Source organism: Mustela nivalis, assembly GCF_964662115.1.
Source record: "Mustela nivalis genome assembly, chromosome: 3".
NCBI lineage: Eukaryota > Metazoa > Chordata > Mammalia > Carnivora > Mustelidae > Mustela > Mustela nivalis.
Genome location: NC_139022.1, coordinates 62,098,426 through 62,122,250, shown reverse-complemented (window position 1 = coordinate 62,122,250; position 23,825 = coordinate 62,098,426). Strand labels below are relative to the sequence as shown.

Sequence of the window (23,825 nt, the reverse complement as noted above, 5' to 3'; positions counted from 1 at the left end):
TGCACAGCCTGGAAATGACTGCATTCTCTCTAGCCAATGTCCTGCAGTATGAGAGCAGGAGTTAGAGTTCTTGGTTTTTCACCTATTGTTGGCAATTTTAAGAGCTGCCTTGGAGTGTCCCCCACAGTTTCCCTGGGCAGAGGGACAAAGTCCTCCTACCTGGCTACCTACTCCTGCAGTCTTTTTAGGCCTGTCACGACTTTGCAGTTCTTTCTTTATTGTTACTATCTTCTTTTTGTCAATATATCTACAGAGTTAGTGGCCAAGAACTATCCCATAATCCTAGTAATTGTTATCTGTAAAATTAAATAACTGAAATATTTTGCTTTAATAGCTGTCTAATCATGCCACTTTAAATTTCAATTCCCATTCAGTCACATCTATAAAAATCATCATGGAATAAAACTTAGAAGAAAATATGGAGGTAAATCTCCATGATCTTGGGTTAGGCAATGATTTCTTAGATACAATAGGAAAAATACCTGTTAACTTCAGCTACATCAAAATTAAAAACTTTTGTGCTTCAAAGGACACCATCACGAAGCTACAAAAATGGTCTGTAGACTGGAATAAAATATTTGCAAATAAATCCAGACTATATAAAGAACTGTTATAACTCCATAATTAAATGCCAATCCAATTTTAAAATGGGCAAAGGATAAAAATAGACATCTCTTTAAGAAAGATACAAATTACCAACAAGCACATGAAATAATGCCCAACATCATTAGCCATTAGGGAAATGCAAATCAAAACCACAATGAGATACCACTTCACATTTACTAGAATAGCTATAATAAAAAAGGCAATAACAAGTGCTATTAAAGATGTGGAGAAATTGGAACTTTCATTTATTGCTGGTAGAGATGTAAAATGGTACACCCAGTTTGGCAACTCCTATGCTGCCAAAATATTAGACATTGAGTACCAAACAACCCAACAATTCTACTCCTAGGTATATACCCAAGAGAATTGAAAATGTATATCTAAAGAAAAGCTTGTACATGAATATTTATAGCAGTATTATTCATAATAGCCAAAAAGAAACTGCCTAAATGGTCATCAAGTGGTGGCTGGATAGACACAATATTACATAACCATATAATAAAATATTATTTGGCCATAAAAAAGAAGTAACTACTGATAAATACTACAACTCGCATGAAGTTCAAAGACATTATGCTGAGTGAAAGAAGACAGTCACAAGAGACCACATGTTATATAAGGTTACATCTATATAAAAAACACAGAATAAGTAAATCTTTTAGAGACAGAAAGTAGATTAATTGTTGACTAGGGTTTGTGGGAAAGGGAGGGAATAGGATGAGAAGTGATGGCGAATGGGTGTGGAACTTCTTTTAAGGATGATTAAAAAATGTTTTTTAATTACATTATGGTGATAGTTGTATAATTCTGTAAATATAATACCATTGAATTGTGTACTTGAACATATTTAAATGAGTAAACCTTATGGTATAAATTATATCCCAATAAAGGTGTTAAAAATAATTATGATATATTAACATGAAAACAATGACACTGGGTAAAATTTTATGATTTATCATACTCAATGTGGAACAACAATGCATAGATTTAAATAATATTTGAAAAAACTCGCATACTGAATTTTGACAGTTAGCCAGATTTAGGTGTTGATCATAAGACTGGATATCTGAATAGACGAGATTACCAGGAGGTTATATAAAAGAATCTGGGGCAGCATGCCAATCTTTATTATAAATGGATGCCGAAGCTATTTTTATCGATCAGGATTGGATGGGGAAATGAAAGGGGTACTAATCAAGCCATTGTGTTTTAAAGAAAATCTGGTACATCTTAGTGGTAAAAGGATTAAAAAATCAGAGATTTGATATGAACCACAACCTTGGATACATACTTTATCATGAAAAGTACTTCTCAAAGTTTGATATGGGGTTAATTTCCATCAGCATTTTGAGGGGAGAGCACTTATTAAAAATGTAAATGTATCAGTGCCACACTATAGCTGTGAATCAGTATCTTTGGAGGATGAAGGTGATAAGATTGAAGGAATCTGCAATTTTAATAATGTCACTACTTGATTTTTACCCCTCTCCATTTTATTGAAGTATAGTCAACAAATAAAAATTATAAATATTTAAGAATGATGACTTAGATTTGACAATTTGATATATATATAGTGAAATAATTGCCCCAATCAAGCTAATTAACATATCCATCACTTCCTGTACTTATCTAGGTGATTCTTAAGTAACTAAATTTAGTAAACTAAACGCTGATTAGAGTAGAAAACCCCTGTTGATTGGATTTATGATTTCTGTTCTAGAGTCCCTAGAAAATAACAAAACTAATTAATATAAAGCATTTCTATTATAATTTTTAAAGAAAGCAGTTTAACTTATCTAAAAGGTCTAAATTAAAGAGTAGACAAATGGTTGTGACCCAAGGTTATCTCCTTTTATTTTTCAACAAATGCACAAATCTTTGTCCTCTGTAATGAGGACCTTAAAAGTTATCTTCTTATATTGGGGCACCTGGGTGGCTCAGTTGCTAAGCATCTGCCTTTGGCTCAGGTCGTGATTCCAGAATCCTGGGATCGAGCCCCACATCGGGTTCCCTGCTCGGCGGGAAGCCTGCTTCTCCCTCTCCCACTGCTTCTGTTCCCTCTCTCGCTGTGTCTCTCTCTGTCAAATAAATAAAATCTTAAAAAAAAAAAAGTTATCTTATAAATTACCATTATGAAAATAGGTTATATGTGATTTATATGTGATGGTTTTGTATAGCTTAAAAGATTGTGTTTTGTACTCACCTTTGATATACTATGGATTAAGTAGTTTTTATTGATTAGTGTGAGAATTTACCATTAACAATAAAGTTTCCATTAGAAAAGGTTTTTCATGTTCATGATAATCTACTTATTAAATACATACTGTTCAAAGGCGGCCGGTTAGCTCAGTTGGTTAGAGCGTGGTGCTGATAAATACATACTGTTCATGAGTAAAAGACAATCTTTTGGGGAAAGAGCTATTAAAAGGTTGTTTTTGTCTTTAGGAAAATGACCCCAAATGGATTAGATAAACAAATAGTAACAGCAAACCAGGAAGTGACCATGGATTTGCATTTTTTAAAGGTTGCTTTAAGTATTTACAGTTAATTTTGATTATTGGCTCCAGGTCTTACAGAAACAGCTAATTATACCAATAGATGGTAGGTATTCATTATGTGCTGCAAGTGAGATGACTCTTTAAAGTTCCTGTTAGTAGTTGAAATTCATTTTTTTAAACTAATGATTTATTTATTTTCCTGTTTTATCTTGTAAGCTAAGACTTCAGCATTATATAGAATAAAAGTTTGAAAAATGACTAAAAAGAAGTGATTTTTTTTACTTCTTCACAATTAATATGTTTGCTTGTAAGAAAATCCATGGCAATCTGCAGAAAATGATGTTTGGAAAATCCAAAAACATTCATGTTGGAGGCCATGGCACAGTTGGAGTCAAGGACCAAACCAGGCCCTAACTTGTGTCTCCTTCAAAGTCCGGACACCTTGACAAGGTTAAGGATGGGAAAGTTGAGTGCACTGAGAAAGGGTCTGTGCTATGTATCGTGCGCTGGCCTACGTGACTTCCCACACACTCTCCCTGCAATAGGGAACAATGTGGCCAGAGTCCTGAGTTTTTAGTTAATCCTTGTTGTTCTGTACCTCCCATGATCCACTCCCTGGTTGATTGTCTTGCTAATGGCTTTAGCAGAAACTACCTGGCTTCACAAGGTTTGCTTGTAGTCAATGTAAACTTGTTATAGGAACTTGCGGTCATCTGACTAGGTACTGATATATTACTCCTCCTATTCTGGTCTGTCTTATAAATGCTTGTAAGATGTGGAATAAATTTGGCACCGTTGGACATCATCTTCAGTGTCCCTCCTGCCCCCATCTCTTTGTTTCTTAACTTTTTTTCATCATCCTCTTAGCCCCCACGGTTACCCTGGTAGATTCATCACACTGGCGGCGACACATTCATAGATAAGAGAACCTTTAGAATTTATCTTTTTCTTATTTTTTTCTATTGAAGTATAACTAACATAGTGTTATATTAATTTCAGGTGTATAATAATTCAACAACACTGTACCTTGTTCATTGCTCATGCAAAATGTACTCTTAATCCTCTTTATTTTTTTCATCCATCCTCCCACAACCTCCCCTCTAGCAACTGCTAGTATGTTCTCTATATTTTAAAGTCTGTTTTTTCATTTGTTTTCTTTTTTCTCTTAGTGTGTTTGTTTGTGTTGTTTCCTAAATTCCACATAGAATGTAATCATATGTGTTTGTCTTTCTCTGATTCATTTTGCTTAGCATTATACCCTTTAGGTGCATCCATGTCATTACCAATGGGTACATTTCATTCTCTCTCTCTTTTTTTTTTTTTGGCTGAGTAATGTTCCATCGTATATATATTTGTGTGTGTGTGTGTGTGTATACACGTAAATCACATCTTCTTTATCCATTCATTTATGGGTGGACATTTGTCTTACTTCCATATGTTGGCAATTGTAAATAATGCTACAATAAACATAGGGGTGAATATATCTTTTCCAATTAGTGTTTTCATTTTCCTTGAGTAAATGTCATCTAGCAGTAGAATTACCAGATCATATGGTAGTTCTGTTTTTAATTTTTTGAGGAACCTACATAATGTTTTCACAGTGTCTACACCAATTTACATTCCACTGACAGTGTACAAGGGTACCTTTTTTCCACATCCTTGTCAACACTTGTTATTTCTCATCTTTTTGATTCTAGCCATTCTGATAGATGTAAAATGATATCTTATTTGGGTTTTGATTTGTATTTCACTGATGATAAGTAATGTTGATCATATTTCCCTGTGTTGATTGGCCCTCTGCATGTTGTCTTTGGAGAAATGTCTTTTCAGGCTGTCTGCCCATTTTCTATTTTATTTTATTTTATTTAAGATTTTATTTATTTATTTGACAGAGAGAGTGGGAGAGGGAATACAAACAGGGGAAGCAGGATAGGGAGAAGCAGGCTTCCCTCTGAGCAGGGAGCCCAATATGGGGCTTGATCCCAGGACACTGGGATCATGACCTGAGCCAAAGACAGACACTTAATGACTGAGCCACCCAGGCACCCCAAGTCTGTCAATTTTTTAATTTATTTATTTATTTATTTGACAGACAGAGATCACAAGTAGGCAGAGAGGTAGGCAGAGAGAGAGGAGGAAGCAGGATCCCCACTGAGCGAAGAGCCCGATGTGGGGCTCAATCCCCGGACCCTGGGATCATGACCTGAGTTGAAGGCAGAGGCTTTAACCTACTGAGCCACTGAGGCACCCCTGTTTTTTAAATAGGATTATTTGTGGGGGGGGGGGGGTTGATGTTGAGTTGTATGAGTTCTTTTATATTTTAGGTATTAACCCCTGGTCAGATATATCATTTACAAATATCTTTTCCCATTCAATAGGTTGCCTTGTCATTTTGTTGATGATTTCTTTTCACTCTGCAAAAGCTTTTTATGTTGGTGTGGTCCCAATAGTTTATTTTTTCTTTTGTTTCCCTTGCCTGAGGAGACATATCTAGAAAAATGTTGCTACAGTTGATATCAAAGAAATTTCTGCCTATTTTCTTCTAGGAATTTTATGGTTTCATGTCTCCGGTTAGGTCTTTAGTTAATTTTGAGTTTATTTTTGTGTATGGTGTAAGAAAGTGGCCCAGTTCTTTCTCTTACATATAGCTGTCTAGTTTTCCCGCCGCTATTTGTTGAAGAAATCATCTTTGCCCCATTGTATCTTCTTGCCTCCTTTGTCATAGATTAATTGACCATAAAAGCCTGGGTTTATTTTTGTGCTTTCTATTCTGTTCTAGGGATCTAGGTGTCTATTTTTGTTTCAGTACCAGACTATTTTGATACTATAACTTTGAGGTATATCTTGAAATCTGGCATTCTCACTTTTTCAAGATTGCTTTTGGCTATTTGAAGTCTTTGTGGTTCTATAAAAATTTTAGGATTATTTGTTCTAGTTCTGTGAAAAATGCTATTGGTATTTTGATAGGGATTGCATTAGATATGTAGATTGCTGTAGGTGGTACACACATTTTAATAATATTGGTTCTTCCAATCCATGAGCATGGACCATCTTCCCATTTATTTGTATCATCTTCAGTTTCTTTCATCAGTGTTTTACAGGTTTTGAGGTATAGGTATTTTACCTCCTTGGTTAAATTTATTCCGAGGGTTTTTGTGTTTGTTTGTTTGTTTGTTTTGAGAAATTATAAATGGCTTTGTTTTCTTAATTTCTCTTTCTGCTACTTCATTATTAGTGAATAGAAATGCAATGGATTTCTACATATTAATTTGTATCCTGTCACTTTACCAAATTCTTTTAATAGTTTTAGTAGTTTTTTGGTGAAGTCTTTAGGGTTTTCTGTATATCGTCTCATGTCATCTGCAAAGTTTTACTTCTTCTTTACCATTTTGGATACCTTTTATTTCTTCTTCTTATCTAATTGCTGTGACTAGTACTTGTAGTACTATGTTGAATACAAATGGTAAGGGTTCACATCCCTATTTTTTCCTGATCTTAGGGAAAAATCTGTTTTTCACCATTGAGTATGATGTTTGCTTTGAGTTTCCATATATTACCTTTATTATGTTGAGATATGTTCCCTCTAAACCTACTTTAGAAACATTATGAATTGGTGTTTTATTTGGTCAAATGCTTCTTCTGCATTTATTAAAATGACCATATGGTTTTTATCCTTTCTCTTATTGATGCAATGTATCACACTGATAGATTTGCAAGACTGAACCATCCTTGCATCCCAGGAATAAATCCCACTTGACGGTGGTGAATGATTTTTTTCGTTGTATCCTTGGATTTGTTTGGTTACTATTTTGTTTGGGATTTTTTGCATCTGTGTTTATCAGAGAGATGGGCCTATAGTTCTTTTTTTTGGTAATGTCTTTGTCTGGTTTTGATATTAGGGTAATACTGGCATTGTAGACTGAATTTGTAAGTTTTCTTTCCTCTTCTATTTTATGGAATAGTTTGAAAAGAATAGGTACTAACTCTTCTTTCAATGTTTGGTAGATTTCATCTATGAAACCATCTAGTCTCGGGCTCTAGTATGTTGGGAGATTTTGACTACTGAGTCAGGTTCATTGCTTGTAATTTGTCTATTCAGATTTTCTATTTTTTCCTGATTCAGTTTGGAAGGTTATACATTTCTAGAAATTTATCCTTTTCTTCTAAGTTACCCACATTATTGCCTTATAATTTTGTAAGAGATTATAATTCTCATAATGCTTTATGTTTCTGTAGCATTGATTATAATTTCTCTTCTCCTCCAATTTGTGATTTCATTTATTTATTTATTATTTATTATTTATTTTTATTTATTGAGTTCTCTCTTTTTCTTGATGAGTTTGGCTAAAGGTTTATTAATTTTGTTGATCTTTTCAAAGAATCAGCTCCTGATTTTATTGAACTATTGTATTATGTGGTGGGTTTTTTTGTGTGTATCTATTTCATTTATTTTTCCTTTATTATTTATATTATTAAGACATATTAACGAAATTGTCTTCTATTCCTAATGTGCTGAAGATTTTGGTTATGATGTGGTACTGGCTCCACCCCCCATTATTATGTTATATTAAGTACATACAGTATGTACTATTATTATGTTATATTATATACATACAGTACATCATTAGCTTTTGATATAGTGTTCCTTGATTCATTGTTCCGTATAACACCCAGTGCTCCATGCAATATGTGCCCTCCTTAATACCCATACCAGGCTAATCCATCCCCCAACTCCCCAGCCCTCTGTAACCCTGTTTGTTTCTTGGAGTCCAGAGTCTCATGGTTCATCTGCCCCTCTGATTTTCCCCTCATTCATTTTTCCTTTCCTTCTCCTAAGGTCCTCCATGCTATTCCTTATGTTCCACATATAAGTGAAACCATATGATAATGACTTCCTCTGCCTGACTTAGTTCACTTAGCATAATCTCCTCCAGTTTCATCCTTGTTGAAACAAAAGTTGGGTTTTCGGGGCGCCTGGGTGGCTCAGTGGGTTGGGCCGCTGCCTTCGGCTCGGGTCATGATCTCAGGGTCCTGGGATCGAGTCCCGCGTCGGGCTCTCTGCTCAGCAGGGAGCCTGCTTCCTTCTCTCTCTCTCTCTCTGCCTGCCTCTCAGTGTACTTGTAATTTCTCTCTGTCAAATAAATAAATAAAATCTTTAAAAAAAAAAAAGTTGGGTTTTCATCCTTTCTGATGGCTGAGTAATATTCCATTGTTTATATGGACCACATCTTTATCCATTTATCTAATGAAGGACCTCTCAGCTCTTCCTACAGTTTGGCTATTGTGCACATTGCTGCTATTAACATTGGGGTACATGTGGCGCTTCTCTTCACTGCATCTGTATCTTTGGGGTAAATATCCAGAAGTGCAATTGCTGGGTGAGAGGGTAGCTCCATTTTTAAATTTTTGAGGAATCTTGGCAGTGTTTTCCAAAGTAGCTGCACCAACTTGCATTCCCACCAACAGTGTAAGAGGGTTCCCCTATCTCTACAACCTCCCCAACATTTGCTGCTTTTTGCCTTGTCAATTTTTGCCGTTCTTACTGGTGTAAGGTGGTATCTCAATGTGGTTTTAATTTGAATTTCCCTGATGGCTAATGATGATGAAAATTCTTACATGTGTCTGTTAGCCATTTGTATGTCTTCTTTGGAGAAGTGTCTATTCATGTTTTCTGCCCATTTTTTGACTTGATTATTTGTTTTTTGGGTGTTGAGTTTGAGAAGTTCTTCATAGATATTGGATATCAGCCCTTTATTTTGTGGGCACCTGGGTGGCTTAGTGTCATCTGCAAATATCTTCTACCATTCTGCAGATTGCTTCTTGGTTTTGTTGATTGTTTCCTTTGCTGTGAAGAAGGTTTTTATCTTGGTGAAGTCCCAAAAGTTCATTTTCACTTTTGTTTCCCTTGCCTTTGGAGATGTATCTTGAAAGAAGTTGCTGTGGCCGATGTTGAAAAGGTTACTGCCTATGTTCTTCTCTAGGATTTGGATGAATTCCTGTCTCACAGTGAGGGCTTTCATCCATTTAGAGTTTATCTTTGTGCATGGTGTAAGAGAGTGGTCAAGTTTCATTCTTCTCTATATAGCTGTCCAATTTTCCCAGCACCAGTTATTGAAGAGACTGTCTTTCTTTCACTGGATATTTTTTCCTGCTTTGTCAAAGGCTAGTTGACCATAGAGTTGAGGGTCCATTTTGTGCTCTCTATTCTGTTCCATTAATCAATGTGTCTGTTTTTATCCTGGTACCATGTTGCCTTGGTGATCACAGTTTTGTGATATAGTTTAAAACCACGCAACCTGGTATCCCCAGCTTTGTTTTTCTTTTTTAACATTTTATTGGTGATTTGAGGTCTTTTCTGGTTCCATATGAATTTTAGGATTGATTGTTCCAGCACTTTAAAAATGCTGTTGGTATTTTGATTGGGATGACATTGAAGGTATAGATTGTTCTGGGCAGTATAACCATTTTAACAATGTTTTTTCTTCTGATCCATGAGCATGGAATGTTTTTCCATCTTTTTGTGTCTTCTTCAATTTCTTTCATAAGTGTTCTGTAGTTTCTAGAGTATAAATCCTTTATCACTTTGGTTAGGTTTATTCCAAGGTATCTTATGGTTTTTGGTGCTATTGTAAATGGAACTGTCTAATTTCTCTTTCTACAGTTACACTGTTAGTGTATAGGAAAGAAACTGATTTCTATGCATTGATTTTTATATCCTACCACAGTCCTGAACTGCTGTATGAGTCCTAATAATTTAGAGGTGGTGTCTTTTGGGTTTTCCACATAAAGTATCATGTCATCTGTGAAGAGAGAGAGTTTGACTTCTTCTTTGCCAATCTGAATAACTTTTATTTCTTTTTGTTGTCTGACTGTTGTTGCTAGGACTTCCAGTACTATGTTGAACAATATTGGCAAGAGTAGACATCCTTGTCATGTTCCTGGTCTTAAGGGAAAGGCTCTCAGCTTTTCCTCATTGAGAATGATATTCACTGTGGGCTTTTCATAGATGTTTTTGTTTGTTTTTTTGTTTGTTTGTTTTTTAAATTTCTTTTCAGTGTAACAGAATTCATTGTTTTTTACACCACACCCAGTGCTCCATGCAATGCGTGCCCTCCATAATACCCACCACCTGGATCCCCCAACCTCCCACCCCCAGCCCCTTCAAAACCGTCAGTTGCTTTTCAGAGTCCATAGTCTCTCATGGTTCATCTCCCCCTCCAATTTCCTTCAACTCCCTTCTCTTCTCCATCTCCCCATGTCCTCTGTGTTATTTGTTATGCTCTGCAAATAAGTGAAACCATATGATAATTGACTCTCTCTGTTTGACTTATTCCACTCAGCATAATCTCTTCCAGCCCCATCCGTGTTGATACAAAAGTTGGGTATTCATCCTTTCTGATGGAGGCATAATACTCCGTAGTGTATATGGACCACATCTTCCTTATCCATTCGTCTGTTGAAGAGCATCTTTGTTCTTTCCACAGTTTGGCGACCGTGGCCATTATTGCTATAAACATTGGGGTACAGATGGCCCTTCTTTTCACTACATCTGTATCTTTGGGGTAAATACCCAGTAGGGCAATTGCAGGGTCATAGGAAGCTCTATTTTTAATTTCTTGAGGAATCTCCACATTGTTCTCCAAAGTGGCTGCACCAACTTGCATTCCTGCCAACAGTGTAAGAGGGTTCCCCTTTCTCCATATCCTCTCCAACACATGTTGTTTCCTGTCTTGATAATTTTGGCCATTCTAACTGGTATCTCAATGTGGCTTTAATTTGAATCTCCCTGATGGCTAGTGATAATGAACATTTTTTCATATTTTTGATAGCCATTTGTATGTCTTTATTGGAGAAGTGTCTGTTCATATCTTCTGCCCATTTTTTGATATGATTATCTGTTTTGTGTGTGTTGAGTTTGAGAAGTTCTTTATAGATCGTGGATATCAATCTTTTGTCTGTACTGTCATTTGCAAATATCTTCTCCCATTCCATGGGTTTCCTCTTTGTTTTGTTGACTGTTTCCTTTGCTGTGCAGAAGTCTTGATGAAGTCCCAAAAGTTCATCTTCGCTTTTGTTTCCTTTGCCTTTGGAAACATATCTTGAAAGCAGTTGCTGTGGCTGATATCAAAGAGGTTACTGCCTATGGTCTCCTCTAGGATTCTGATGGATTCCTGTCTCACGTTGAGGTCTTTTATCCATTTCAAGTTTATCTTTGTGTATGGTATAAGAGAATGATCAAGTTTCATTCTTCTACATATAGCTGTCCAATTTTCCCAGCAGCATTTATTGAAGAGACTGTCTTTTTTCCACAGTATATTTTTTCCTGCTTTGTCAAAGATTATTTGACCATAGAGTTGAGGGTCCATATCTGGGCTCTCTACTCTGTTCTACTGGTCTATATGTCTGTTTTTATGCCAGTACTATGCTGTCTTGATGATCACAGCTTTGTAGTAAAGCTTGAAATCAGGCAACGTGATGCTGCCAGTTTTATTTTTGCTTTTCAACATTTCCTTAGCGATTCGGGGTCTCTTCTGATTCCATGCAAATTTTAGGATTATTTGCTCCAGCTCCTTGAAAAATACAGTGGAATTTTGATCGGAGTGGCATCAAAAGTATAGATTGCTCTAGGCATTATAGACATTTTAACAATGTTTATTCTTCTGATCCAAGAGCATGGAATGGTCTTCTATCTTTTTATGTCTTCTTCAGATTCTTTCATGAGTGTTCTGGAGTTCATTGAGTACAGATCCTTTACCTCTTTGGTTAGGTTTATTCCCAGGTATCTTATGGTTCTTGGTGCTATAGTAAATGGAATTAATTCCCTAATTTCCCTTTCTGTATTTTTATACAGAAAATAGTTAGTGTATAAGAAAACAACTCATTTCTGTACATTGACTTTGTATCCTGCCACATTGCTGAATTGCTATATGAGTTCTGGTAGTTTGGGGGTGGAGTCTTTTGGGTTTTCCATATAAAGTATCATGTCATCTGCGAAGAGAGAGAGTTTGACTTCTTCATTGCCAATTTGGATACCTTTTATTTTTCTTTGTTGTCTGATTGCTGTTGCTAGGACTTCTAATACTATGTTGGACAAAAGTGGTGAGAGCGGGCATCCTTGTCGTGTTCCTGATATCAACGGGAAGAGCTTTTTCCCATTGAGAATGATATTTGCTGTGGGTCTTTCATAGATAGATTTTATGAAGTTCAGGAATGTTCTCTCTATCCCCATACTCTGAAACATTTTAATCAGGAACAGATGCTGGATTTTGTCAAATGCTTTTTTGCATCAATTGAGAGGACCATGTGGTTCTTCTCCTCTTATTGATTTGCTATATCACATTGATTGATTTGCGAATGTTGAACCATCCTTGTAGCCCAGGGATAAATCTCACCTGGTCATGGTGGATAATCTTTTTAATGTGCTGTTGGATCTGTTTGCTAGGATCTTGTTTAGAATCTTAGCATCCATATTCATCAGTGATATTGGTCTGAAATTCTCCTTTTCGGTAGGGTCTTTGCCTGGTTTTGGGATCAGGGTAATGCTGGCTTCATAGAAAGAGTCTGGAAGTTTTCCTTCTGCTTAAATTTTTGAAACAGCTTCAGGAGAATAGGTGTTATTTCTTCTTTGAAAGTTTGGTAGAATTCCCCAGGGAATCCATCAGGTCCTGAGCTCTTGTTTTTGGGGAGGTTTTTGATCACTGCTTCAATCTTGTTACTAGATATCGGTCTATTCAGGTTGTCAATTTCTTCCTGGTTCAATTTTGGGAGTTTATAGTTTTCCAGGAATGCATCCATTTCATCTAGCTTACTTAACTTACTGGCATATAACTGTTGATAATAACTTCTGATGATTTTTTCTACTTCCTTGGTGTTAGTTGTGATCGCTCCCTTTTCATTCATAATTTTATTAATTTGAGCTTTCTCTTTTTTCTTTTGGATTAGTGTGACCAATGGTTTATCAATCTTATTGATTGTTTCAAAAAACCAGCTTCTAGTTTTATTGATATGTTTTACTGTATCTCTAGTTTCTACCTCATCGATCTCTGCTCTAATCTTGATTATTTCCCTTCTTATGTGTGGAGTTGGTTTGATTTGTTGTTGATTCTCCAGTTCTTTAAGGTGTAGAGACAGCTGGTGTACTCTGGATTTTTCATTTTTTTTGAGGGAGGCTTGGATGGCTATGTATTTCCCCCTTAGGACCGCCTTTGCTGTATCCCATAGGTTTTGGACCGAAGTGTCTTCATTCTCATGGTTTCCATGAATTGTTTAAGTTCTTCTTTGATTTCCTGGTTGATCCAAGCATTCTTAAGCAAGGTGGTCTTTAGCTTCCAGGTGTTTGAGTTCCTTCGGAACTTTTCCTTGTGATTGAGCTTCAGTTTCAAAGCATTGTGATCTGAGAATATGCAGGGAATAATCTCAGTCTTTTGGTATAGGTTGAGTCCTGATTTGTGACCCAGTATGTGGTCTATTCTGGAAAATGTTCCATATGAGAAGAATGAGTATTCCGTTGTTTCAGGGTGGAATGTTATATATATATGAAGTCCATCTGGTCCAATATGTCATTCAATGCTCTTGTTTTTTTATTGATTTTCTGCTTGGATGATCTGTCTATTACTGAGAGAAGCGTGTTAAGATCTCTGACTATTAATGTTTTCATATCAATATGACTCTTTATCTTGATTAATAGTTTTCTTATATAGTTGGCTGCTCCCATGTTGGGGGAATAGATATTTACAATTGTTAGATCATCTTGGTGGATAGTCCCTTTAAGAATGATGTAGTGTCCTTCTGTATCTCTGACTACAGTCTTTAGTTTAAAATCTATTTTATCTGATATGAGAATCTCTACCCCGGCCTTCTTTTGAGGCCCATTGGCATGAAAGATGCTTCTCCATCCCTTCATTTTCAGTCTGGGTGTATCCTTAGGTTCGAAATTAGTCTCTTGTAGCAACATATGGATGGGTCCTGTCGTTTTATCCAATCTGCAACCCTGTGTCGTTTAATGGGCACATTTAGGCCATTCACATTGAGAGTGATTATTGATAGATACATTTTTATTGACATTGTGTTACCTTTGAAGTCTTTCTTTCTGTAGATTGTCTCTATATTTCTGGTCAATGATATTCTTAGGATTTTTCCTCTTTTATAGAACCCCCCTTAATATTTCCTGCAGTGTTGGCTTGGTGGTCGCATACTCTTTTAAGCCTTGTCGGTCTTGGAAACTCTTTATCTCTCCATCCATTTTGAATGTCAGTCTTGCTGGATAAAGTATTCTTGGCTGCGTGTTCTTCTCATTTAGTTCCCTGAATATATCTTGCCAGCCTTTTCTGGCTTGCTAGGTTTCTGTGGATAGGTCTGACATTATTTTGATGGGCTTTCCTCTGTACATAAGGAGCTTCTTTGTCCTAGGTGCCTTCAAGAGAGTTTCTCTACAATTATAATTCCTCATTCTTACTATCAGGTGTCTCGAGGACTTTCGAGAATCTATAATCTTGGGGGGGGAGACCGTTCTGCCTCTAGTACATAAACGCTGGTTCCATTCGCGAGATTGGGAAATTTTTCATGGAGAACTTGTTCCACTATATCTTCTAGACTTCTTTCTTTCTCCTCCCTTTCAGGGATGCCAATAATTCTGATGTTGGAACGTTCCATGGCATCATTTATTTCCCTAATTCTGTTTTCATGGCTTCTAAGTTGTTTGTTCCAGGCTTCCTCCTGATCCTTTCTCTCTGTTTGTCCTCCAGATCACTAATTCTATCTTCTGTCTCAGTTACCCTAGCTTTTAGGGAATTTAGATTAGATTGGAACTCATTGAGAGCATTGTGAACATCATCCCTGGTGGCTTTCAGCTCTGCCATAACATTGTGAATATCATCCCTGGTGGCTTTCAGTTCTGCCCTAATCAATTCTGTTTTGTCATCCATGGCTTTCTCCAACCTAGCTATTGCCTGGATAGTTGTTAGCTGAATTCCCTTTCTGACATATTGTCTATGTCGGTAGCCATGAGTTCTGTTGCAGAAGGCCCATCCTCTGAACTTTTCTTCTGTTGGGCATCCCTCCTTATAGCCATTTTGATGAGAGATGGCTGAACAGATGTATCTGGATGTATCAAGCGTGGTGCAGTCAAGGTACAACCTGGAACGCTTCTGGGCAATCAAGAGTCCCCACCCAAATTAAAGAAAAAAGAAAGAGAGAAAAAAGAAAAGAGAGAGAGAGAGATAGGGGAAAAAAAAGAAAGAAAGATAAAAGAGAAGGCTCAGCCCAAATGGGCCCCAAGGTAAGATTTATGAAATATACAAACAAAAACAGACAAACAAAAAGAGTGATAAAAGTATACGACAAGAGCAAATATATATATATATATATATATATATATATATATATATATATATATACATATACATATATAAAAGCAAAACAAACAAACAAAAAAGGAACCTCGTCAAAAAGAACCCCAAGTATAAGATTTATATACTACCAGGACAAACACAAATACACAGAAACACTGGCGGAAAAAAAGATGGGAGGGTGGTTATAAATTCTCAGTGTGGGCGAGGAAGGTTATTTTGATTCTTCCTGTATGTATCTTGATATCTTTGTTAAAGGACTCAACTTTCCTAAGATAACAGGGGATTAAAAATTGGTTTACCTATAGGGGTAGCATTAATTGGGGAAAGGAGATCACCTTGAAGTTTAACTCTATATGAATATTAAAAAATTAAAATTAAAAAAATGAACTAAACTAAACTATACTAAAATTTTAAAAAAATAGAAAAACAAAAGTAAAACATGGGTATATGTATCAAAAAGTTCAGGTTAAAAGGTTATTATGGAATTTGATATACTGGACATCTCACTGTGATGGTAAATAGGCTAAAAATTATCTATATAAAAAATAAAAAAATTAAAAAATGAACCAGAATAGTGGGAATGAATTAAAAATAAAAGTTGTATCTATGAAGTAGTGGTGGTGTATATCTATATATCTCTCTCTTTCTCTCTCTATATATATATAAGAAAAAGAGGAAAAAAGCATATATGTGAAACAGTAGAAGTTAAAAAGTTACTATGGACTATATTGTATTAAGGGACACCTGGGTGGCTCAGTCGGTGTAGCCACTGACTTTGACTTTGACTCAGGTCATGATCCCAGGGTCCTGGGATCAAGTCCTGCATCGGGCTCCTTAGTCAGCGGGAAGCCTGCACACACCTCTCTCAGGGGAGGGTGTGGGGCCCAACTCAGGCTCTGATAGCACTGTGTGGCGCACATGTAGGGGCTGCAAAAAGGCTGTGTTTCTGCTGGCTGGCGAGGCTCCCAGCCCCTCTTGGGAGCCGCACCCCACGCACCCTCAGGCGTGCTTGCTCATGGCTCAGGAGCCAAGACCTGGTTTCTTTGCCACACTCTCTCTGGCTCAGCATCAGGGGTGGCTGTCCTCAGTCAGGGGACTTAAGCCCCTGTCCCTAAGTGCCCTGATTCCCACAATTTCCCCCTGCGATCCTTTGCTCTTTTTGAGTGCTTTCAACCAGACTCCAAGTTAATGCTGGTCCCCAGTCGCAGGGCATTCTCATATTGGGGTATTACTTTCCAGTGGGTTGCTTCTGGTGGCTCCCTCCCCCTTTTGTTTATCTTCCAATACCAGTCCAATGTTCCCACTCTACTTTACCTGCCCACTGGTGTCTTCTGCCCCCATAGAGATCCAGACGTGTATAATTCTAATCTCAGGCTAATTTCATGGGTGATCAGAGTTCTTTGGTAGGTAATCAGCTCACTTTAGGGTACAGATTGAAAAGGCGCCTCCTCCTAGTTCTCCGCCATCTTGCCTCCCCTCATAGATGGTTTTTATGAAATTGAGGAATGTTCCCTCTATCCCTATACTCTGAAGAGTTTTAACCAGGAAAGGATTCTGTATTTTGTCAAATGCTTTTTCTCCTTCTATTGAGAAGACCATATGGCTCTTCTCTCTTCTCTTATTAATATGTTCTATCACATTGATTTGCAAATGTTGAACCTCCCTTGCATCCCAGGGATAAATCCCACCTGGTTGTGGTGGATAATCCTTTTGATGTACTGTAGGATCCTATCAGCTAAGATCTTGTTAAGAATTTTGGCATGTATCTTCATTAGGGATATCGGTCTGAAATTCTCCTTTTTGATGGGGTCTTTGCCTGGTTTTGGGATCAAGGTAATGCTGGCCTCTTAGAATATGTCTGGAAGTTTTCCTTCTGTTTCTATTTTTTTAAATGGCTTCAGGAGACTAGGATTTATTTTTTATTTGAATGTTTGATAGAATTCCCCAATGAATCCATCAGGCTCTGGACTCTTGTTCTTTGGGAGGTTTTAATCACTGCTCCAATCTCATTGCTGGTTATTGGTCTATTCAGGTTGTCAGTTTCTTCCTGTTTCAGTCTTGGTAGTTTATAGGTTTCCAGGAAGGCATCCATTTCTTCCAGGTTGCTTAATTTTTTGGCATATAGTTGTTGATAGTAATTTCTGATAATTGTTTCTATTTCTGTGGTGTTAGTCATAATCTCTCCCCTTTCATTCATAATTTTATTAATTTGGGTCCTTTCTCTTTTCTTTTGAATAAGTCTGGCCTGTGGTTTGTCAGTCTTATTAATTCTTTCATGGAACCAGCTTCTCGTATTGGGGTATTACTTTCCAGTGGGTTGCTTCTGGTGGCTCCCTCCCCCTTTTGTTTATCTTCCAATACCAGTCCAATGTTCCCACTCTACTTTACCTGCCCACTGGTGTCTTCTGCCCCCATAGAGATCCAGACGTGTATAATTCTAATCTCAGGCTAATTTCATGGGTGATCAGAGTTTCATTGATCTACTCTACTGTATTTCTGGTTTTTTCATTCACTGATCTCTGCTCTAATCTTAATTATTTCCCTTCTCGTGTGTGGCTTAGACTTCAATTGTTGTTTTTCTCAGTTCTTTAAGGTGTAAAGTTAATTGGTGAATTCAGGATTTTTCTATTTTTTTTGAGTGAGGCTTGGATGGCTATGTATTTCCCTCTTAGAACCGCCTTTGCAGTATCCCATAGGTTTTGGGCCAATTTGTTTTCAGTCTCATTGGTTTCCATGAATTATTTAAATTCTATAATTTCCTGGTTGACCCAAAATTTCTTAAGGAGGATGGTATTTAGCTTCCAAGTGTTTGAATTTCTTCTAAATTTTTTCTTGTGATTGAGTCCCAGTTTCAAAGCATCGTGGTTTGAAAATATGCAGGGAATAATCTCAATCATTTGGTATTGGTTGAGACCTAATTTGTGACCCAGTAGGTCTATTCTGGAGAAAATTCATGTGTGCTCGAGAAGAATGAGTATTCTGTTGTTTAGGGTGGAATATTCTGTATATATCTATAAGGTCCATCTGGTCCAATGTGTCTTTCAAAGCTCTTGTTTCTTTGTTGATTCTCTGCTTAGGTGACCTGTCCATTGCTGAGAGTGGAGTTTTGAGGTCTCCTACTATTAATGTGTTATTATTACTGTGTCTCTTCATTTTGGTTAACAGTTGGCTTATGCAGCTGGCTGCTCCCATGTTGGGGGCATAGATATTTACAAATGTTAGATCCTCTTGTTGGATAGACCCTTTAAGAATGATATAGTGTCCTTATGTATCTCTAATTATAGTCTTTAGTTTAAAATCTAATTTGTCTGATAGGAAGAAATGCTACTCCAGCTTTCTTTTGAGGTTTGTTGGCATGAAAAATGGTTCTCCATCTCTTCACTTTCAGTCTGGCTGTATCTTTAACTTCAAAATGAGTCTCTTGTAGACAGAATATGGATGGGTCCTATCTTTTTTGCAGTCTGCAACCCTGTGCCATTTCATGGGAGGACTTAGGCCATTCGTGTTGAGAGTTATTATTGAAAGATACGATTTTATTGTCATCATGTTGCCTGTGAAGTCCTTGCTTCTATAGATTGTCTCTGTAAATTTCTATTTTATATCAGTCTTGGGGTCTTTCTCCTTTTAATATTTCTTGCAAGGCCAGCTGACTGGTCACATATTCTTTCAGTTTCTGCCATTCCTGGAACCTCTTTATTTCTCCATCCATTCTGAATGACAGCCTTGCCAGATAAGTATTTTTGGCTGCATGTTCTTCTCATTTAGTACCCTGAATATGTCTTGCCAGCCCTTTCTGGTTTGCCAGGTCTCTGTGACAGGTCTAACATTATCCCTCTGGATGTAAGGAATCTCTTCCCCCTAATTGGCCTTGAAATGGCTTCCTTGGTTCTAAGATATGTGAGTTTTACTTACATGTCAGGACCTTGGTCTGTTCTCTTTGATCTTGGGAGGGGTCCTCTCTACCTCTAGGATATGAATGCTTGTTTCATTCCCCAGATTAGGGAAGTATTCAGCTACAATTTGTTCAAATATATCTTCTAGTCCTCACTCTCTATCCACCCCCACAGGGATCCCAGTAATTCTAACACTGGAACATTTCATGGTGTCATTTATTTCTCTAATTCTGTTTTCATGGATTTTAAGGTGTTTGTTCCAAGCTTCCTCCTGTTTCTTTCCTTCTATCAGTTTGTTTTCTAGATCACTAACTCATTCTTCTTCTTCATTTACCCTAGATATTAGAATATCTCGTTTAGACTGCATCTCATTAATAATATTTTTAAGTTCAGCCTGATTAGCTCTAATTTTTGCCCTTAGAGAATCTCCATAGCCATTAATGGTTTTCTCCAGCTTAGCTATTGTGTTCATAACTGTTACCCTGAAGTCTGTTCCTGACCTCTTGCTTATATCCATATCCATTAAGTCTGTGGGGGAGGACATTGTCTCTGGTTCATTTCTTTGTTAGGAGTTCCCCCTCCTAGTCATTCTATTGAGGGGTGGTTGAGGGAATGTACAGTCAAAAACATCAAACACAATCCAGGTAAGATGCACCCTGGGAAAGTTTGGAGCGATTAGAAACCACCACCAAGAAAACCCAGCCAAAATGAAATCCAAGAACAAGATTTATAAAGTTAAAAAGGGGGGTGTGTGTCTGTAATCTCTTAAATGTGAGTGAGGTAGAGTGTTTCAGTTCTTCCTGTGTGTATTTTCTTCTCTTTGTTAGAGAACACTACTTCCCAGAGTTACAAGGAAATTAAAACTGGTATATAAATAAAGGTAGTATTGAATAAGGAAAAAAGGGCTACATTGAAGCTTATGTGTATATGTATATGTATATGTATATCTATATCTCTCTTTCTCTCTCTTTCTCTCTCTCTCTATATATATATAAAAGAAAAAGAGGAAAAAAACATATATGTGAAACAGTAGAAGTTAAAAAGTTACTATGGACTATATTGTATTAAGGGGCACCTGGGTGGCTCAGTCAGTTAAGCCACTGCCTTTGGCTCAGGTCATGATCCCAGTCAAGTCCCCCACTCCTCTGCCATCTTGGCCCTCTCCCTTTTTCCTAGCTTCTTTAGGTGTAAGGTTATGTTTATTGAGATAGGCCTATATTGCTATGAACTTCTGTCTCAGAACCACTTCTTCTGTATCTCAAAGACTTTGGACTTGTGTTTTCATTTTCATTTGTCTCCATATATTTTTTTATTTCCTTTATGAATTCTTGGTTGATCCATTCATTGTTTAGTATCATGTTATTTACCCTGCATCTATTTTTATACTTTCCAGACTTTATCTCATGATTGATTTCTAGTGTCATGCTCTAGTGGTCAGAAAAGATGCATGGTAGGATTTAAATCTTTTTAAATTTATTGAGGTCTGTTCTGGAGCATGTTCTAAGTGCAGTTGAAAAGAATGTGTAGGGCGCCTGGGTGGCTCAGTGGTTAAGCCGCTGCCTTCGGCTCAGGTCATGATCTCAGGGTCCTGGGATCGAGTCCCGCATCGGGCTCTCTGCTCAGCAGGGAGCCTGCTTCCTCCTCTCTCTCTCTGCCTGCCTCTCTGCCTACTTGTGATTTCTCTCTGTCAAATAAATAAATAAAATCTTTAAAAAAAAAAAAAAAAGAAAAAAGAATGTGTAGTCTGATTTTTTTTTTTATGAAATGTTCTGAATATATCTGTTAGGTCCATCTGGTCTAATGTGTCATTCAATGCCACTGTTTCCTTGTTGATTTTCTGTCTAGATGATCTGTCCATTGCTATAAGTGGGATATTAAGGCTCACTTATTATATTGTATTACCATCAGTTTCTTCCTTTATCTCTGTTAATAGGTGCTCTGTGTACTTACATGCTCCCATGTTAGGAGCATAGATTTTTAAAACTGTTATAGCCTCTTGTTGAAGTATTCCTTTTATCATTATGTAGTATCCTTTTTTGTCTCTTGTCACAGTCTTTGTTTTAAAGTCTGTTTTGTCTGACATAAGTATTGCTACCTCAGTTTTCTTTTTGCTTCTATTTGCATGGTGTATGTTTTCCCATCCTTTCACTTTAAATATGTATGTGTATTTAGGTCTGAAGTAAGTTTCTTGTAGGCAGCATATAGATGGATCTGGATTTCATATCCATTCAGTCATCCTATGTCTTTTGATTGGACCATTTAGTCCATTTACATTTGAAGTAGTTATTGATAGGTATATACTTATTGCCATTTTATTATTTGTTTTCAATTGTTTTTGTAGTTTTTTTTCCTTTCTTCCTCTCTTGTTCTCTTTCCTTGTCATTTAATGGCTTTTGAAACAGCACTCAGCTAATTTTATGAATAGAAAATTAACAACAGAAATTCAGCATTAAAAAAACCTCAGTAGTGAGGTGCCTGGATGGCTCAGTTGGGTAAGCATCCACCTTTGGCTCAGGTCACGATCTCAGGATCCAGGGATCAACCCCCACATTGGGCTTCCTGCTCAATGGGGAGTCTGCTTCTTCCTCTCCTGCCCTTCTCCCCACCCATGCTCTTTCTGTCTGTATGTCAAAGAAATCAATAAAACCTTAAAAAAAAAAAACCTCAGTAGAGTTTGAATGTAATAGCACAATCATGTATAAATGCAAGGGAGAAATGGAATAACTCAAAAAAGCAACAAGCTAAGAAAAGGACAGTGCAGAATAGCGTATATAGAGAGAAAGTATAAGATGCCTAGGAAAAAAGTCACAAAAATTTTTCCTTTCTTCCTACATGAAATTATGAAACTTAAAGTCATAAAAGACATGATATAAGCATTTGCAGAGACATACCATATTCGTGGATGGGAAGACTCCTAAAAATATTAAATCTCTCCAATTTTTCTAAAAATTCAGTGTCATTCAAATCAAAACTCTTGGGGGTTTTTAAAATAAATTTATAAAAATATACAGCAATTCTACTTCAAAGTACAGTCATGTATTTTAGAGAAACATTTCTTTATATGGACATAGGTATTCAGTGCTTAAAATAGTAAAAAATGAGAAAACTTACTGTTCACTGGTCATTGAATAGATAAATTAACTGTAGGTTATTATTATTGGACAGTGAAAATAAAGCAACTTGCATCAATCTGCATGTGTCAATATGAACAGATTTGAAAAACAAAATATTCAATGCAAAAAGAAAATTACTAAAAGTTATATATAAATGATATAAAATATGTGGGACTTAAAAACCAAAATAGCACTGGGGTGCCTGAGTGGCTCAGTGGGTTAAAGCCTCTGCCTTGGGCTCGGATCATGATCTCAGAGTCCTGGGATCAGGCCCTGCATTGGGTTCTCTGCTTGGCGGGGGGCCTGCTTCCTCCTCTCTCTCTGCCTGCTTCTCTGCCTACTTGTAATCTCTGTCTGTCAAATAAAAAAAATAAATAAATAAAATCTTTAAAAAATAGCACTATATATTAATTCATGCATACATTTGTAGTAAAATTCTGCAGTCTTGCATATAATTGATTCCTCGAAACTTCAGCATGCTTCTGGAGAAAGTAGAGAAGGAAGGGATGTGAGTGGAATTAGAGCTTTAGCTGTATCTGGAATACTTTATAAAAAGAATAAAGAATACATAAATATGAAGCAAAAATGGACTAATATTAACATCTTTTAGATATGGGTAGCAAATAATTACCTTCTGTTATACCTGACATATTTCAAAAAACACAATCAATAAGCAAAATTGATTTGTAGGATTTTCAATGCTGATCAACTCTTAAATGAGCTGACATAAAGCCCTATATTTAATTTAGATCCTCTCATCAATATTTGCCATACCTAAAACCTGGACAGATGGCAAATACAATATTCCTTCTATTAGACAGATGGATGAACTGGAATGTTTAATTACTTTCTCCTAGTTACATAATAAGTAGCTCTGGAAATGAAATATTTTGGTCAATAACTTTGGGATTTAGCCATCACAAGGAATGTGAGAACACAATGCTTAACCTTTAGAGTTTCTGCTATGAGACAAAATAACCTATTCACACATATATCCTATTACATATCTAAAACAGAAGCCCTATACCTTCATACATAATCAGATACTTTAGAACAGGAAAATACATTCTTAAAATTCTATTTTTTCTCATGATTGCTGTCATAAATAAGTCATTCCATTCTGACATATTTTGAATAAATGATTATGTATCATTTTAAAAGATTTTTATTTATTTATTTTGAATGAGAGAGAGAGAGAGAGAGCATGTGAGCAGGAGAAGAGGCAGAGGCAGGGGGAGAGTATCTTAAGCAGACCCCACACTGAGCATGGACCCCAATGCAAGGCTTAGTCTCACGGCCCTGAGATCATGACCTGAGCTGAAATCAAGAGTTGGCTGCTGAACCAACAGAACAACCCAGATGCCC

The 23,825-nt window shown here is 36.8% G+C and overlaps 1 long non-coding RNA gene across 1 annotated transcript in view; it reads left to right on the top strand.

Annotated features, from left to right (window-relative positions):
• LOC309861210 overlaps nt 1-23,825 on the top strand; it is a 309,191-nt gene that overhangs the window by 281,918 nt on the left and 3,448 nt on the right. The gene's annotated exons all lie outside the window — the stretch shown is intronic.